At 35.1% G+C, this 5,285-nt stretch overlaps 1 pseudogene; it reads right to left on the bottom strand.

Moving 5' to 3' along the window:
- Positions 1–1,248: 1,248 nt before the first annotated feature.
- LOC110876594 lies at positions 1,249–4,967 on the bottom strand (annotated as a pseudogene).
- Between the last annotated feature and the right edge of the window lie 318 nt (positions 4,968–5,285).

Below are 5,285 nucleotides of genomic sequence, written 5' to 3'. Positions count from 1 at the left end.
TTACAAAAACTTTTTTTTACACGCACGTTTTTTAAACTTTTTTTACGTTTTTTTTTTCAAAAACGTTTTTTACGGTTTTAAACCTTTTTTTTCAAAAACTTTTTTACCAAAAAATTTTTACAAAAAAAAAAATTTCATAAAACTTTTTTTACAAAAGACAAAAATTTATACGAAAACTTTTTTACGATTTTAACCTTTTTTTACAAAAAACTTTTTTACACACACGTTTTTAAATTTTTTTACATTTTTTATGAAAACTTTTTTTACGGTTTTATTTTTTTTACAAAATCTTTTTACAATTTTTTTTTACAAAATAAAAAAAAGAGGAGAAAGAAATGTGAAGAGAGAGAAATTGAAAATACTTTAGAAAGAGACTTTAATGAGGAGAGATAGATAATTTGATGGTTTTGATTAAATAACTGTATTACCCTTTTGGTTGTTATTATCTGATTAGTGGAGAGTGGAGAGTGGTTCTCGCGGTTCTCGCAACTGGGGATAGTTTTCATTTTAGCGGCACCCTATATATAATATATATATATATATGTGTATATATATATATGTATATATACTAGTCGTTTACCCGCGCGATGCGGCGGGAAACATATCACTTAGGTTGTTGAGTTTAGAGCTATGTACGGGGATGTAGTTTCCGATGTGGCATGCGACGACGATGGTGCAGTGTAGCAAAACGTGAGGATAGGTTGTGGCCTTCTTCAGTGGCAGAGAATCAGCGGTGTGCGGTAATTGGTGGTGGTTTCATGATGGTGTTTGGTTGTTATTGTGTGACGGCCGGTTACCGGCTTCGGGAGAAAACAAAGAAAATTGTGTGATTCTAGTTATGTTATGAGAGGTTTTAAAGATGTGGGTAAATCAACGGTTTTGAATGATGAATGGTATCATCAGTTACAATGAGGCCTTCGGCAGTGGCGAAGCTTGATGTTTTCGACAGGGGGTAACTATGTAAATAACATTTATAGAAGTCACCTGTTCAACTCTTTTACAAATCCAGCATTTTATTCGACATGTAAATTTGAGCAACAAAATGTGTGACGTCACCGGTTTGAGAACGTCACGCTTATGTAAATTTGTTTTAAACTGATGTAAGATTTCGAATACTTTTTTTTAAATAGTTGCATAAAAAATTCGTCAATTTTTTTTAAAAAACTAACATTTTTTGCGATGAGTTCTCAAGTTCTCACAACTCGGGAGAGTTCTCATTTTAACCCTCCCCTATATATAACATAAGAATTGATCAAAATGAGCGACGCGTGGGTTTTCATTAAGGGTATTCTAGTCGATCCAAAACAATAGTACAATATACAAATTACTCATTATATACCATAGTAATTTTCATTAAGTGCAAGCCTTTAATCCGGTCCTTTGAAGCTTTATCCGTATTGCTAGTGAGCGATAGCCTCTCCATCTCTAGTTTCAAAACCGCGCGACTGATCTCATCAAGTGCAGTAGGTTTTGACGTAATCTCCATTTTTAGTTTAGCAGCCGCTTCATCTACCAGAACAATGGCTGCAATTCACACCATACACACAATAAAGTTCGATTACGCTAATATATGTAACATGAGGTAATCAGCTGATCTTTAGATTTATTTAAATTTATATTACCTTTATCTGGTAAAAAGCGTCCACTCATAGCAGTTTCATGTGCGATTTCTTGCATCTTTATAAGCTTAGCATAAACACCATTTTCACCCTTTGCAAAAAGCTCATCATGAGTTCCCATTTCCAACACACCACCCTGCTGTAAAACCGCCACAAGATCCGCCATCCTTATGGTGGAGAGACGGTGAGCAATCACAAGAGTTGTCCTCCCGATCATGAACCGATCCAACGCCTCTTGAACCAACTTTTCAGATTCAGAATCCAAAGCACTCGTTGCTTCGTCAAGAAGCAAGATTGCGGGATTCTTTAACATCGCACGTGCTATCGCGATTCTCTGCTTTTGACCTCCTGATAATTGTAACCCCCTCTCCCCAACCTGCCAAAAACAATTATTTTGTTATAAAAATCAAATCTTTAAAATAATTTCAAGAACTAAAATACATTCTTATTTAATTGTTTATGTAATCTTTAATCTTGGATTAACATGTTCCTGGTCAAACTAAATCTCTGACTTTGTTCTTAATTATTGTTTACTTTACTTTATAGTTCATCTTAGGGTTTGACTTTTAGGTCAACCACTCTCTCATGCTCAGGATTATGGGTTGGCACATGCACTGTTGACTTAATAACCATGTTGTATCAACATATCCTGATATCCATTAATGAATGTGCTTAATTAAAGAAAATTTCACCTCCCCCACATATGGACTTTTTTGGTTGACCAAATGTCCCATTCACCGAATTTGTACAATGTAATAATGTTGCAACCAAAAAGCAACACACTTTATCATGTTTTTCATCTTTCTAGGCAAAGTGACTATATTTTACCCCCAACATACTCAACCCAAGTTGGCCCCTCACTAACACAATTAAATGAACAAGAAGCAAACAAGTGGTCCCATGTAAATTGACCAAAATACCCTTCGGTTCAAAACGGTTCAAAAACGGACTAACCTGAGTATCATAGGCATCGGGTAGTTTAATAATGAACGAATGAGCATTGGAAACACGTGCCGCTTCCTCGATCTCGACCATCGATGCATCGGGTCGACCCAAAAGTATGTTTTCTTGAGTGGTTGTAGCAAAAAGAGCCGGTTCCTGGCTAACCAAACCAATTTGTTGTCTTAACCATTTCAATTTTAGTCCCTTAATGTCATGTCCATCAAGCATTACTTGTCCTGTAAAAAAGTCAATACAGGACTATTAATTTTCTGGACATAAGAAAATTCTACTAATGAAGAGTCATTGTCAGTTACCTGAAGTGGGATCATAGAACCTTTCAATGAGGGAAACCAATGTGCTTTTTCCAGAGCCACTGCTTCCAACCAAGGCAATGGTCTTACCAGAAGGAACACTTAAACTAAAATTATTAAGAATTTTGACATCTGGTCTTGAAGGGTATGAAAAGTTAACATCTTTTAGCTCCACGAGTCCCGAAACCGAGTCTAGTTCAATGCCAGTTTCACCATTTTTGCCAACGCTCGGTTTGTGATCGATTATTTGAAAGATTTTCGCTGCGGCCACCCGAGCTTTCGCAAATGCAGACATACTCGGAGAGGATTGGCCTAAAGCACTGTCGATATATATATATATATATGATTATATATATAGACGTAATACGATTGAATATAAAGTTGAATAATTGTGAAACTGGAGAACTTACAGTCCACCTATCATAACGCAAAACATGGTGGCAATGGCGAGTCCGCCGTTGGTGTGATTGTTTCGAATGAGATAGCCTTCGTACCATAGAAGAAGTGCATAGCAACAGAAGACGGTAAAATATGTTGCTCCTAATCCAAATCCTTTAGAAAATCCAGTTTTGTATCCAAGTTTCTGTGAGATCTTTAATGCAGAGGAATACGCTTGTAATGCTCTTGATTCACCCACATATGCCAAAACGGTCCGAATTTGTACAATCGTCTGTGAATTTGGATATGTTAAAGAGAATTTCCAGATGGTAAAACTGTTTCTCTATTATAAACATTAATATCATTATGGCAAAACTGTTTTTCATTCATGTTCTTTATTTTTTTATTTGATAAGGGATATTTTTCGTCCACAGTTGCACTCTGATACATGTTTGTTTAATTGATTCCCTTATAATTTCAGGAGTGCAACTCAAAGATCATTATAAATCATTTGTGAGTGAGTATCCCATTGTGTCATTTAAAGACCCATTTGACCAAGATGATTGGGAGCATTATGGCAAGATGACTGTAGAATGTGGTGATGATCTTTTGATCACAATATTTGTTAACTTGACTTAACTTAAAATGGAGGAAAAATAATAACCTAAGTAGAAAACAGATGAAAGTTCCAATTTTTTCATACAAAAACTTGTTATTTTCTTGATTTAGCTCAATTCATCACACTCGAATAATAAAAGACCAGAGAGATGGTTATCTTTAATAACATCATAATTATGTTATCCACCCAGATGATCAAAAAGCTAGAAAGTTATACTTTAAAATTAAGCAACAGTCCTATGATGAACAGTGAAAAATTTGCTAATGGTTTCAAAAAAAAATTAGTTTAAAAAAGGGAAAAAGAAAAGATATTAAAAAAAAGTAAAACAATGAAAACAGGGTAATTTGAAGTTCACCTGCTCAGCAATGTTTCCAGCTTGTGAAAGTGCATCTTGACTCTTAGAAGAGAGTTTAGCTAATGTAGTGGTGTGTATACCACCAATAACTGCAATAAGAGGCACCACAGCTAGTGTTACCAGTGCCAACTGCCAAACTGCCAAACTGCTGTGAATCCCACCACAAATCCAGAAACAAATGTTGCCATATAGTGTATGAAATTTCCCAACTGCCATACACACACAACACCATAACACACAGTCATATAATATAATTAACTAATTCCAAAAAGAAAAACAAAAAAAAGACTTGATTTTTAATTTTTTTACTTTCTCACTAATGGCATCTTGGACCATAACAACATTAGTGTTGATAGCAAACACAACATCAGAAGTTCTAACTTCAGTGTCAAAGAACTGAATGTCTTGACTCAGTGATGCTTCTAGGTATTTGATCCTCATTTTAGTTGATTGTCTCTCTCCTGTATACATCCAACATGATATCTCTGCAATAAAAAAACAAAAACATTTCAGATTTTCATTCCTTTTCAAGAATCTTTAATAATAAAACCCTAAATTTACCTGCCCATGAAGATGCCCATATTACAGCTCCAACCACAAGAAAGTAAAATGCATACTACAAATAGTAACACCCATCAAGAAAAGCAACAAACTTTAACAGAAAAATCAAATCTTTATGAAAAAAGAGTATAAAGTTGGTACCTTTAACACTTCTTGGAAGCACACAAGTCACTTCTTGTCATCTGCTCCCAGGAAGCAACGTAATAATTGTCGACCCTTGTGTCTAAAACATAAAAATATCAAATAACAGATCAATTTAAGAATTCTCAGAAAAATAAACAAGTTGGAATCGTCTTTTCGGCCAGGAGGGTAATTTTTCCCGTATTAGGGTTTGGGGATCGCAGATCTAAAAGTCTCAGTTGCACCTCTTCTCCGTTGCAACTCTTCTCCGTCGATCTGTGGTGAACACATGTTTAATCATCAAATCTTCAAAGGAAATAACAACAATCAACAACAAATCATACGAGGAATACGAAATCATACAAGGAATACCTGAGCAA

Source organism: Helianthus annuus, chromosome 9, assembly GCF_002127325.2.
Source record: "Helianthus annuus cultivar XRQ/B chromosome 9, HanXRQr2.0-SUNRISE, whole genome shotgun sequence".
In the NCBI taxonomy this organism is placed as follows: Eukaryota; Viridiplantae; Streptophyta; class Magnoliopsida; order Asterales; family Asteraceae; genus Helianthus; species Helianthus annuus.
This window is presented reverse-complemented; position numbering and strand designations above follow the sequence as displayed.